Raw genomic sequence first — 13652 nt, 5'->3', positions numbered from 1 at the left:
TATGTTCATTTTAAACTATAAACTAAGTTCCTTCCAAAGTTAGTTCAGCCTACACCAAGGAATTACCAAGGACAGCTTGGAAGTTAGAAGCAAGTTGGATTTGGTTTAGGTCAGATCCCTTTCACTGCCTCAGTTGTGAAATTTTGCAATGGCAGTTTTGTATGTAGCATTCCTTTCTCCAGGTATTGGGCAGGACTCCTCTGGAATGAGGGTCTTATGACCTCTCAGGGGAGGTAGGTAAAAGATTACCTTTCTATGTTTTTTTTGCTTTTTTTGTTTTTTTTCCACGAGACAGGGTCTCACTCTGTTGCCCAGGGTGGAAAGCAGTGGTGTGATCTTGGCTCACTGCAACCACCACCTCCCTGGTTCCAGCGATTCTCCTGCCTCAGCCTTCCAAGTAGCTGAGATTACAGGCACCTGCCACCAGGCCCGACTAATTTTTGCATTTTTAATAGAAACAGGGTTTCACCATGTTGGTTAGACTGATCTCGAACTCCTGACTTCATGATCCACCTGCGCTGGCCTCCCAAAGTGCTGGGATTACAGAAGTGAGCCACCATGCCTAGCTGACCTTTCTAGGTTTTATGGTTCATTTTAGGAGACAGAAGGGTGGGAGAAGGTCAGAAAGACCTACTTGCTTCTAAGCCCCTCCTGTCTCCTTTAGCGCAGCAATCCTCACATGCCAAGGCACCATACTCTGGGGGACTGTGTTCTGAGCCCTGACAATACAAAGAAGTAGAACCATGCCATGCTAAATGTTTAATGTGCAGCTAGGGGTTTAATCTACTAAATGCAGTATCAGAAGTCATATCTCCTCATGACATTAGGGTTTTAAATAGGCACTCTCGTCTCAAACAGATTTTAGCTTCAGTCTCTGCATAGCTACTAATTTTTATGAAAGCAATCTTTGAAAATTGTTTTAAAGAAATTACAGGGCCAGGTACGGTGGCTCACACCTGTAATCCCAGCACTTTGGGAGGCCAAGGCGGGCAGATCACCTGAGGTCAGGAGTTCCAGATCATTCTGGCCAACGGGATGACACCCCATCTTTACTAAAAATACAAAATCAGCCAAGTGTGGTGGCATGCGCCTGTAGTCCTAGCTACTTGGGAGACTGAGACAGGAAATTGCTTGAACCCAGGAGTCAGAGGCTACAGTGGGCCGAGATCATGCCACTGCACTCCAGCCTGGATGACAAAACAAGACTCCATCTAAAAAACAAAAGAAGTTATGTAACTGGTCTGCTCAAGATAATTAATTTTGCATAATTACTGAACATATTAAAGGATCTTTATTCATATTTTAATAAAGGAAATTAGCCAATCATTTAAACATTGTTAGTAAACATTGTTTCTTCCTCTGCGTTATTATCTGAGTAGAAAGGGAACTGAATTGGGGGTGGGCAGTTGGGCTAAATAGGACTCGCCTTTCCATTCTCTTTTTTCAGATGAAACCACATTTAGCTGGTGGGTGGGAAGAACCAGTGAAGCACACAGTTACCTGAGAGGTTATTTGCTCAACGCTGAAAAACACATGTAGTATTAGAAAAAATCACATTGACTCCCAAGAATACTGCAACCGTGATGCTGACCCGAATGAGTGTATAATTCCTCATTATTTCTCTGTGTAAGATGCAGGTTTTTAAAAAATTATTACTTAATATATGAATAATTAGGAAGATATTGAGTAAACTATTGCAACAAAAAAGTATGTCCTAGTGAGCAAAAAATGTAAGCTGATGAAATATAATACAATGTATATGAAAACTAAATAGCAAGAAGAAAGCTTTGCTATTTAACTGTGGATAATAGAACATGCATATTTTATTTTTCTAATAGAGTAAAATAGAAATACTTGGCTTCCATTCACTAGAAGTCCAACATTATTTCTTTAAATTTAAGTTCAATTAAGCAATCTATTAATGCTAACATTTAAAGTAGTAATTTACAAAGTTTATCTGCTTACAAAAGTCCCATGATCATCTACATTTAAGAGTTAACACTGCATATCACACCTCTTGGAGACGTCACACATTAACATATTTAGTTCTGATAGGACAATTTACTTGTCTCAATGCTGATTTTCCAAGGTCATTTAATCACAAAACTATGTAGGCAATGTCATCCGATCAGAAACAAATGTTCTGTGAACCCCACCCTGCAAAGGTTGGTCTAAGAAATATCAGAGATTCGAAAATATTTCTTTAGAACAAAGCGATAATCTCCCGTGGATTGCAACACTTCCTTTACTGAGAATTTGGAAAGTTATTCATAGATTTTAGGTTATACTTGGAAAGTATGCTGATTTTATTAACATAGAAAGTAAAAGTGGTTTTTAAATCTATGGATTAATTTATTAACATGTATCACTAACTCAAACTCTGTCGCCCAGGCTGCACTGCAGTGTAACGATCTCAGCTGACTGCAATCTCTGCTTCCCGTGTTCAGGAGATTCTCATGCCCCAGCATCTTGGGTAGCTAGGATGACAGGCAGGCACCACCACGCCTGGCTAATTTCCTATTTTTAGTAAAGACGTTTCGCCGTGTTGGCCAAGCTGGTCTCGGACTCCTGACCTCAAGTGGTCTGCCAGTTTTGGCCTCCCAAAGTGCTGGGATTACAGGCTTAAGCCACTGCACCGGCCCTCAAAACAAAAGTTTCGTAAAGTCCTAATGCTTCAGCTACTAGTCTATGTATCTCCAAATGCAGTTGACCATCTAGTGTACCTTTATTTTAAAACTCTTAAAGGTCAATCTGGGTGTATACATGTCATTAATTTGGCTACAGAATGTCAGTTATATTTTATGTCTTTGGTTAAAAAATTAGGATACAGGCTGGGCACGGTGGCTCACGCCTGTAATCCCAACACTTTGGGAGGCCAAGGCAGGTGGATCACTTGAGGTCAGGAGTTCAAGATCAGACTGGCCAACATGGTGAAACCCTGTCTCTACTAAAAAATACAAAAATTAGCCAGGTATGGTGGCTTGTATCTGTAATCCCAGCTATCTGGGAGGCTGAGGTGAGAATTGCTTGAACCGGGACCCAGGAGGCGGAGGTTGCAGTGAACTGAGATCGTGCCACTGCACTCCAGCCTGGGCTACAGAGCGAGATTCCATCTCAAAAAAAGAAAAAAAAAATTAGGATACAAAATTTTATTCTCAAAACACGTTTATGTAATGTTGATTAATAAAAATAATTCATCTCATATTTGAGAATTAAATAATTTGTTTTATCTTTTCCATCACAGTAGGTAACACATAGAATATTTGGGTTTTGATTTTGTCCAGATGAAATTGAATAGTAAACCTGTTTGGAATTCTAAATTCATTCTCAATAAGGAATAGAAAAAAAAGCAGATTTTATTTTAAGTTGGTTTGTATTATTCACACAGGAATATAACTGGGGCAGATAAATTTTCTAGAAAATCAGATGCGCTTCCATATGAGAATAAAGTTGACTGAAATACTTTCCATCATACACATCACATGACAATGTCACCTTGAAATATAGTAAAGGGGGCTGGGTGCGGTGGCTCACGCCTGTAATCCCAACACTTTGGGAGGCTGAGACAGGTGGATCACCTGAGGTCAAGAGTTCAAGGCCAGCCTGGCCAAAATGACAAAACCCTGTCTCTACTAAAAATACAAAATTAGCTGGCATGGTGGCATGTGCCTGCAATCCGAGCTACTCGGGAGGCTGAGGCAGGAGAATTGCTTGAACCCAGGAGGCAGAGGTTGCAGTGAGCTGAGATCATGCCACTGCACTCCAGCCTGGGAGACAGAGTGAGACGTCATTTCAAAAAAAAAAGGAAAAGAAAAGAAAAAAAATCTAGTAAAGGGAACAATCACATTCAGCAATATTGTAGTAGAAATAAATATGGTTTAATTCACTGGAAACAATTAGCTCTACTCTATAGAAAATTCACAAAGATTAAAAATAAATACACTCTACCTTAAACCTTTGAGTACTGACAGCTCACCTACTTATTCACAGGCTCATGTACTGTAAGGGGTAAATCCAAAAACACAGATAATCGAATGAAAACTTCATTTTGCCCTCCCTTTATCTATTATGTGCAGTTTTGTGAGTTTTCGACATAAATGATTAGCTTCTGAGGAACTGTAAAAGCATTTGTCATAGATCAATGATAATGTGTTCTAAAAATGAGTCATCAAAGCTATGATAGCATGAATATAGTATTAATAGTTACAGTCAATGAAAAAATGATGACTTTGTCTTTAAGGGTATAAAAAGCATATTCAAAGTTACTACAGGGACTCAGAGTTAATTTTTCACATCTGAAGGGAAAGGGCTAAGGAAGGCATTGTTTTTGCCTTTCATTCAACATTGTTAACTGCAAACAAAAAATTATTTTGAAATAGACATACAGCTTTACCTCTTGCTAATTAAGAAAGAGTTTCTGGTCATAGCTATATAATGGCCAATTTTTACTTCTAATTTAATTTTGGCTTGGACTTCCCCAGTTTATTTATTAGCCATAGAGTTATTATGATCATCCAGTTGTTAGCCTTTAGACATACTATTTCTATTAGCTGTTGATTAAATTTTTTTCTAAAATTTACATAAGTCTGGCTGTCTTATCAGTTTCCCATAGAGTTATCATTTCATGTGAATCTGCGAAAAGTGTCTGAGTAAAAATCATATGGATAATTACCATCAACACGCATTTCTCAGCAGCTGTTGAGGAGGAGATTCAATTATATACACATCATCCCAAAGTGAACTCATTGTGATGGAAGGGACATTAGAAATAGGAGGAGAGTGGTTAAATCAGTAAAAGATTGACTCCATTACACTGCCATCTGTTAATCCACGACGTTGCTTCCATTGTTTTTGTGCTCATCTATTGATTTAGCGACATTAATATTGTTTGACAACTGCCTAGTGTCTGCAATAAATGTTAATTTTTTTGCTCAACGGTTGTTGCATCAACCATGAAAATATATTTGAGCATCAATCATTTTCACTGTACATCTGGTTGGAGAATATGGGATGTTATAGAAAGTCCTTTATAAGTAAAGTACAGATAACTTGTATTTTTAGTACACTCTACCAATGAAGCTGTGCTGATGACATACTCCTCATGACGTGACTGGGAACACAATTCACGTGGAGAGATGAGCAACCAAAGTAAGCGTCAGTAAGAACAGCATTCCAGGTTACCGCAAGCACCTATTTTGGAGGGATGTGCTGCCTAAATATTTGTAGCTAACATCACACTGTTAGAAATGAAGCACTGAACAGCAGTTATTATTTTAACAAAAAAAGTTTCTCCAGGGGAATCTCTTAACAAGCTTATGACAGGAGAAAAAAAAAACTAGACAAGGTTTTAAATCATTTCTACAGATCCAGGTAACACAAAGGAGTCTTTAGTTCCTCAATTTTCTTAAGCATCACCTTGAGTGCTAAATAATTATATAGCAAGTCCAAAGATCTCATATGACATGCTACATGGGTGTTTAATGGGAATCACATAGTCTCATCTCTTATATTAGGTCCCATGACATCTTGCTTCAGTATCTCAGTATTTAATTTATTGTTCCAATCATATAATTCCCCAGTATATTTAAACATGCTAAGGTCTCTCCCAACTTACACACCTGCTTGCATGCTACCACACTACCCTAGAGCTAACCCTTATTGGTCTATTTCCATTCATTTATTCATCAAATATTTAATGTGCATCAACTGTCTGTCAGCAGTGTTCAAAGTTCTGTTGATATAAATGTACAAGACAAACCATATCGGGCCGGTCGTGGTGGCTCACGCCTGTAATCCCAGCACTTTGGGAGGCCAAGGTGGGCAGATCATGAGGTCAAGAGATTGAGACCACCCTGACTATCATGGTGAAACCCCATGTCTACCAAAAAATACAAAAAATTTGCCAGGCATCATGGTGCAATGCCTGTAGTCCCAGCTACTCAGGAGGCTGAGGCAGAAGAATTGCTTGATACTGGAAAACGGAAGTTGCAGTGAGCCGGGATCGAGCCGTTGCACTCCAGCCTGGCGATAGAGTGAGACTCTGTCTCCAAAAAAAAAAAAAAAAAAAAAGACAAATTATATCTTTACTCAGCCACATCAATCTTATATTTTTATGGTGGAAGATGAAAATAAAGTAGATAACCCAAACATATGCATAAATAATATAATTACAGAAAGTGATCATTGCTATTATAAAAATAAAACACAGTAATGGGAAGAATTAGAATGGCCCCTTAACATTCCCTCCATGCCTACTGCCACCTTCCTAGGACAAGATGGCATCACTTTGCTTCTTAACCAGATGGCCAGTGACATCTGACTGACTAGTTCCTTCACATTGGCTGACTCTCATTGTTTTTCAACACTGTAGAAACTTTTAAAAAAGTAATCTTCAGCCGGGTGCAGTGGCTCATGACTGTAATCCCAACACTTTGGGAGGCTGAGGTGGGTGGATCACTTGAGGTCAGGAATTCGAGACCAGCCTGGTCAACATGGTGAAACACTCATCTCTACTAAAAATACAAAAATTAGCTGGGCATGGTGGTAGGCTCCTGAAATCCCAGCTACCTGGGAGACTGAAGCACGAGAATCACTTGAACCTGGGAAGAGGAGGCTGCTGTGGGCTGAGATCACGCCACTGCACTCCAGCCTGTGTGACAGAGCAAGACTCAGTCTCAAAAAAAAAAAAAAAAGTAATCCTCCCTGTTTGGTCCTCCCTGACTGCCACACACGTTTAATACTTGTTATTAGCTTCTCATTGATCTCAGGATAAAAATCAATATCCTTCCACAGACTTTAAGGCTCTGAATGACCAGGGATATGCCTGGTTTTCCAGCCGCACACAGCACACCATTTCCCTTCTCTCCTTCTTGCAGTCACCTGTCTAATGGACTCCGGTGATCCATTCTCCATGTCGACATTAATCCTTAGTACTGTTTGTTTCTTTTTGGTAGACCATCATCTTCCCACCTCATTATCCCTAACTCATACCTGAGGTCTCAGCTGAAGTGGCACTGCCTAAAGCAAGATATCCTAGGCTCTGGGTCTCTGTCAGTTTCTTTTGTTAAATGTTCTCATAGACATGGATTTTTTTTTTTTTTTTTTTTTTTTTGCAGGAGACCAGAGTATTACTACTCAAATCAGTCTCCCAAGGCATTTGGGAAACAGAGTTTTTAAGGATAACTTGGTGGGTGTGTGGGAAGCCAGTGAGCCAGGAGTGCTGATTGGGCAGGGATGAAATCATAGGGAGTTGAAGCTGTTTTCTTCCATTGAGTGTGTTCCTAGGTGAGGGTCATAAGATCAGATGAGACACTTGGGCTTGCTTCTGGATCCGTCGCTGAAGCGGGGCCAGCAAACCATGGGCAGGTAGCCACAAGGGCAATCCTGGACAAGCCCCCAAATTTATAACCACCCAAGGGGTTCACCTTGCCCACTGCCTAGATGGAGCCAATTCATCAAGACAGGGGAATTGCATTAGAGAAAGAGTAATTCTCACAGAGCCAGATGTGCAGGAGTCCAGAGTTCTAAACACGTAAATGTCATGCATAGCTGTGGGTGTGTTCATGGAAAGTAACACAAGTGACATGTTTGGGGTGCAGATTAAAAAATCTCATACATACAAGAATCTCTACATACAAGTAGAAATTTTCAGCCAGAGATGACCATGAAACTTTGGCTTATCTGAGAGATTCCACTTTTCAAGAGAGCATTAGACTTGCACAAGTCATGTTATTGGCTATATAATTCAATTTTATCCAGCTTTGAAAGCAAAAGAAGGAAACCCCACCTAATGTAATCATAATAGAAACATTATTATGTATGCTTTTATTACTATTATAATTATATATTACATAATTTAAATCATAAACATTATGTTAATTTTTGCTTTTCATGTGGACAATAGTAACAATGGATAAATCAAATGTATATTGCATCATTACAAGAATGCTAGCCTTGTATGAACAATGTTTTAATTATAAGCCATCACACTGTTTTTGAGACATAAAGGAACTACAACAGTCTTCCTGGTTCTATCATGATGCTAATCCCACATTCCACAACATTAGTAAAAGTCCTATCATTCAATCACTGAGCTTCACACGCCCTGCAGGTATGGGAGCTACATCTTACACAATAATTATTTTGTTGTTGATAATTCAAGACTCTCCCTTGTCAAAGCCAATTTCTAAAGCTAAAGATCCACCACACAGTGGGATATACTGTGGACATTCCAGACACATTAGGGTTAAAGGTTATGTCGTGGTGTCAGACACTGATAAAGCTTTCTTGGATTCAATATAAATCTTATGGGAAAAAAAACTAGTGTGTCAATATAAATTATAATTTATGTCAAGATTGAGAAATGGACTCCTTCAAGGTTCCACTGTTAGTGATGTATACATAAAGGATTAAAATACTCCCTCACATGAGTAATGGTGCTACAGACATATGTTCCCATTGGCATCTGATCACAGTCAGTCAGTAAATTAAGAGCTCTGAAATAAAATTTTATTATGCCTAAATCCTTTACTTTTTTTTTCTTTCTCTTTTCTTAAACATTTTATTCATTTTATAGAGAGATTTCTTTTTTGTTTGCTTTTGTTCCAATCATTAGGAGAGTGGTTGAGGAGTACTGAATCCATCGCTACTTTGATGACACAAGTAAGATTCCAAATTCACATTTCCAGCTACCAAGAGTCCCCTCTAAATGCCACAATCAAGTCAGCCTTCGTTTACATTTCTTTCTACTGAACACAGCAATGCCCATTGGTATCTCTGAAGCGTAATCGCATCTTAGGTCGGTATTTCTCCAAGTAAAGCAGCTGTTTGGAATTGAATGCTCCTCTTCTTTTTTGTCTTATAAACTGAACTGCATCTTCGTACTTCATTCCACATTCAATCAAAGCAAGGGCAGCCAGCACCGGTGCCCTTCCCAATCCCGTGACACAATGCACTGCAACACAGCAACCTGGCTCTTCACGAAATTTGGTTTTTAACAGGTTTAACCAATCATCTACTATCTGATTGGGGGTGGAGCTCCATCATCACATGGCCAACCTAGAACGTGGATCCCTTCTTTTTCAACTGGAGCTTTATCTTATGTGGCATCACAAACTCGAACCAAAGTCGTCACTCCATACTTCTTAAGTTCCTCTGTGAACTTGTTGAGAGTAGCATTGCTAGGATTGTGAGTTATCAGAAAATGCATGTTCTCATAGGAGATCTTCACAGGGGCTGGAAGGTTCATTATGGCAAATAAAATGTGTGAGCGTGCGTGTGAGTGTGATGGGGAAAGTGAAAAAAAAAAATCAATGAATCTTGAAATGTTTCACAGCAGAAAACATTAAAAAGACCACTAAAATGCCTATTATCAATCACTGTTTTCTCTATTCAACTTGTTTATTCCTTGTGAAGCTTCTCTCTTCAAGATAAGCAAAAGTATTTAGAATCTACTTGAATCCAAATTCAACTTGGGCCTCACTTTCTGCAGATGGATGCCTTCGGACTCCAAAAAATCCAACTACATACAGAACTTAACAGCCTTTACTACATTTAGGCACTAGTGAGACAACTTAAAAGTGTAGGTCACTTTCCACTTTTGTTTACTTGATGCTTAATTTTACTGGTGCCATTAAAAGAAATATCCTTGCAATTAAAAAAAAAAAAAAAAAAGCGACCTGGAAGGGAAGTCATGTGAGAGAAAGGGCTGAGGATGGCACGAGGGAAAAACCGGGAAAATAAGGCTTCCCAGCGAGAATGGACCAACACTGGCGCCTCACATACATACACCCCACTTCCCAGCGGGTACCCTGGGGCACCCCAGAAGCCAGTACAGCCTAGGCTGGCTGTAGGGTGAAAGAGTGAGCCCGGCTCATGCTGAAGGCTCATCCAAGGTTGGGGAAGGTCCAATGTTGGGGCAGCCGGGGGACGTGCCTCAGGAGTGGAGCCTCTGTTGCCTGGTGTATCACCAGGAGTGAGTGGCGACAACGTGGAAGTGGCCAGATACCCCATGCCCCCAGAGTCAAGGAACCATGCTCATTGCTGTCCAGCCCCTCAAAAACACCTGCACTTCCATGTAAAGGAAGTAGAATAACCCCTTCTCCCTACCCCCTTTACCCTGAACATCAGCAGGTGGGCCCAGGACTACCAGGCAAATGCTGGGATCCAGGACCCGTTGAAGGGAGAGTGATGGTAGCAACTGGCCAAGGCCACACTTTCTAGGAAGCCACAGGAGCTGGGCATGACCGAGGCCTGCAGACATGTAGGCAGTGGCCCAAGGGTGAGAATAAGGCAGACCATGCATAATTTCTGCCAGGAGTCTGACTGCATGCTAGTATTTTGCTTGCTTGCCTTCAATAATTCCTCCCCATCTTTATGGAATTTCCAATTCAGAATAAAGTGTAGATACGGTATATAAGACAGCGTTACCTTGTGTGTAATACTGAATGTGTATTTTGATTTTATCTGCAGATTACTGGCTTCGATTAAGGCAGCTTCAAAGGAACGCAAATCAGGTTGTGACAATTTAGTCGACAAGCAGGTCAATGAGGGAGGTAAACTGAGGCAGGGCCCTCCATGTGATCACCCCAGACAAATGCTCCATGCGCAATGCCAAGCCTCTTGCCTTATGTGAAGAATTATTGAATATTGCCAGCAATGTTTTCCCTTATCTACATTATCTACATAAATATGCTTAATAATTTGAAGAGTTCCATTTACGCAGGACTTTTATGTAATTAATACTCAATGTGCATTCAGACAAACTATTCCCAGTAGATTTGTTTTTACCATTACGGCAATTGTTCAGGTTCTCAACTCTTTACAATTGTGTTTCCTCTTTGGTCAGAAACAAAATACATTAGACATAGACTACTTGAGAGAATTTAACATGAAAATGATAGATTATATGGCAAGGATAATTAATCTTTTATAGCCCGGTGATTAATTTGAGACCAAGCATCAGGCTGCTTTTGTGACAGAGGCCATAAGGGATGCGGATAAATAACCGGAGAATCATGTAATGAGACTAGTGTGAGCAGAGGATAGCAACAGGATGGGTGAGCCCAGCCTGGCCTGATGAATACCTGATAGATGTGCATTCCGTACAATTAAACATTTGAAACCAGTGGAACAAGCTATTGGAATAAACTATTGAGGGTGTGAGAGTAAAAAAACATCACCAACCTATTTTGAACTCCATTAATCTGTACCAGGAGTTTTTACTGGCTGCAATTATCAGGCATATCAAAGATCAACCAGTTTGCTGTTGCCTCTACAGTTGTGTAGATTCAATCATATTTTCTACTTAGACAATCATGATGTCAGTGAGTAAAAGTTTTATTTCTTCCTTTCCAGCACAAGTGGCTTTAACTTGTTTTTCTTGCCTGGATGCACTGGCTAGAGCTTCAGCACAATGTTGAACAGAAACGCTGACAGCAGGCCTCCTTGTCTCATTCCTGATTGTAGGCGGCTTAGATGTAAGTTTTTCATAGGTGCTTTATCAGATTGAGCAAAGTCCCTTTTCCTGAGAAATTTTTACTTTTCCTTTTTAATCAGAAATGGATGTTGAACTTATTCAAATGTATTTCTGTATCTATTGACATGATAAGATTTTTCTTTTTTGTTCAGTAGTAAGATTAATTTCTTTAATTCATTTTCCAATGTTAAAACAATCTTGAATTTCCACTTAGATGTGATATATTATCTATTTTGTATATTGTAGATTGTATTTGCTAAACTTTTGCTAAGAATTTTGACATCTGTGTTTATGAGGGCTACAACAGTAAGACAGGTTTTGATAATGTATTTTACATGCTTTGGTATTGGAGTAATTATGCTGGCATTATAGAATGAATTAGGAGGGATTCCCTCCTCTTCAGTTTTCTGAAAGAGGCCATGTGTGTGCCAGTTAGAATGGCGATCATTAAAAAATCTGGAGACAACAGATGCTGGAGAGGATGTAGAGAAATAGGAACACTTCTACACTGTTGGTGGGAGTGTAAATTAGTTCAACCATTGTGGACGACAGTGTGGCGATTCCTCAAGGACCTAGAAATAGAAATTCCATTTGACCCAGCAATCCCATTACTGGGTATATATCCAAAAGATTATAAATCGTTCTACTATAAGGACACGTGCACATGTATTATGTTCATTACAGCACTGCTTACAATAGCAAAGACTTGGAACCAACCCAAATGCCCATCGATGATAGACTGGACAGGGAAAATGCGGCACAAATACACCATGGAATACTACGCAGCCATCAAAAAAGATGAGTTCATGTCCTTTGTAGGGACATGGATGAACCTGGAAACCATCATTCTCAGCAAACTGACACAAGAACAGAAAATCAAACACCACATGTAAAATCAGACACTCATAGGCGGATGTTGAACAGTGAGAACACATGGACACAGGGAGGGGATCATCACACACTGGGGTCTGCTGGGGGGCACTAGAGGAGGGATAGTGGGGGGTAGAGAGCTGGGGAGAGATAGCAGGGGGACAAATGCCAGATATAGGTGATGGGGATGGAGGCAGCAAACCACATTGCAATGTATGTACCTATGCAACAATCCTGCATGTTCTTTACATGTACCCCAGAACCTAAAATGCAATAAAATATGTATATATAAATAATAAAGATGTCTAATGAACACAAATTGATTAAATATATCATCTGATATTTACTTTGTCAAGTGAGAAAGTAATTTGAAAAAAAAAGTCTGTGTGTAACTGGTATTATTCCTTCATTAAGGACCTGATAGAATTTGTTAGTAAAGTAACCTGAAGTTGGAGCCTAATTTGGGGGAAAGTTTTTAGCTGCAAATCTTTCTTTAATAGACATAGCACTACCCAAGTTTTCAATTTCTTCATGACAGAGCTTTGGTAGTTTGTGACTCTTGGAAACTCATCCATTTGATCTAAGTTCTTGAAATTTTTGGCATAAATTTTTTACAATATTCCTTTATTATTCTTTCAGCATCTTTAGATTCCATACTAATACCATTTATTATCAGATATTGGCAATTAGTTTCTTTTCTTTTTTCCTTGCCAGTCTTGTTAAAGATATATTAATTTTATTGACCTTCTCAATGAATCTGCTTTTGGTTTCATTTATTTTTCTCTATTTCTCTGCTTTCAATTCAATTTATGTTTGGTCAGAACTTTACTATTTTCTTACTTTTACTTCCTTGGTGTTTAATTGCTTTTCTGTTTCTAGTTTCTTACGGTGGAAATAGAACTCATTGATTTGTAACTGTTCGCCTTTTCTAGTATAGTTTTTCACTGCCACACATCGCCCTTCCCCAGGCCATTTTTTTTAGCTGCCTTCCTTAAATTTGTTGTGTTTTTAATTTTATTTAGTTCAAAATACTTCTCAGTATTTTTTATTTTAAACTTTTTTTCTTTACAACATTTATTTTAAGTTAAAGGGTACATGGGCAGGTTTGTTATACTGGTAAACTGCATGTCACAGGGGTTCGGTGTACAGATGATTTTGTCAACTAGGTAATCAGTATAATATCTGATAAGTAATTTTTCAATCCTCAGCCTCTTCCCACACTCCATCCTCAAATAGACCCCAGGGTCTATTGCTCCCTTCTTTGTGTCCATGTGCACTCAATGTTTAGCTCCCACTTATAATTTCA

General features: G+C 39.2%; 1 protein-coding gene and 1 pseudogene across 2 annotated transcripts in view; one reads left to right on the top strand and one right to left on the bottom strand.

Moving 5' to 3' along the window:
* Positions 1-13652, top strand: part of ZNF484 (zinc finger protein 484) — a 432825-nt gene that overhangs the window by 189127 nt on the left and 230046 nt on the right. The gene's annotated exons all lie outside the window — the stretch shown is intronic.
* On the bottom strand, positions 8531-9400 carry LOC116538255 (annotated as a pseudogene). Its single transcript, XR_004263580.1, has one exon. The product of XR_004263580.1 is annotated as a protein tyrosine phosphatase type IVA 2 pseudogene (transcript).

The sequence above is a fragment of the Sapajus apella genome, unplaced genomic scaffold, assembly GCF_009761245.1.
Source record: "Sapajus apella isolate SASKATOON/1434 unplaced genomic scaffold, GSC_monkey_1.0 scaffold118, whole genome shotgun sequence".
Lineage (NCBI taxonomy): Eukaryota > Metazoa > Chordata > Mammalia > Primates > Cebidae > Sapajus > Sapajus apella.
This window is presented reverse-complemented; position numbering and strand designations above follow the sequence as displayed.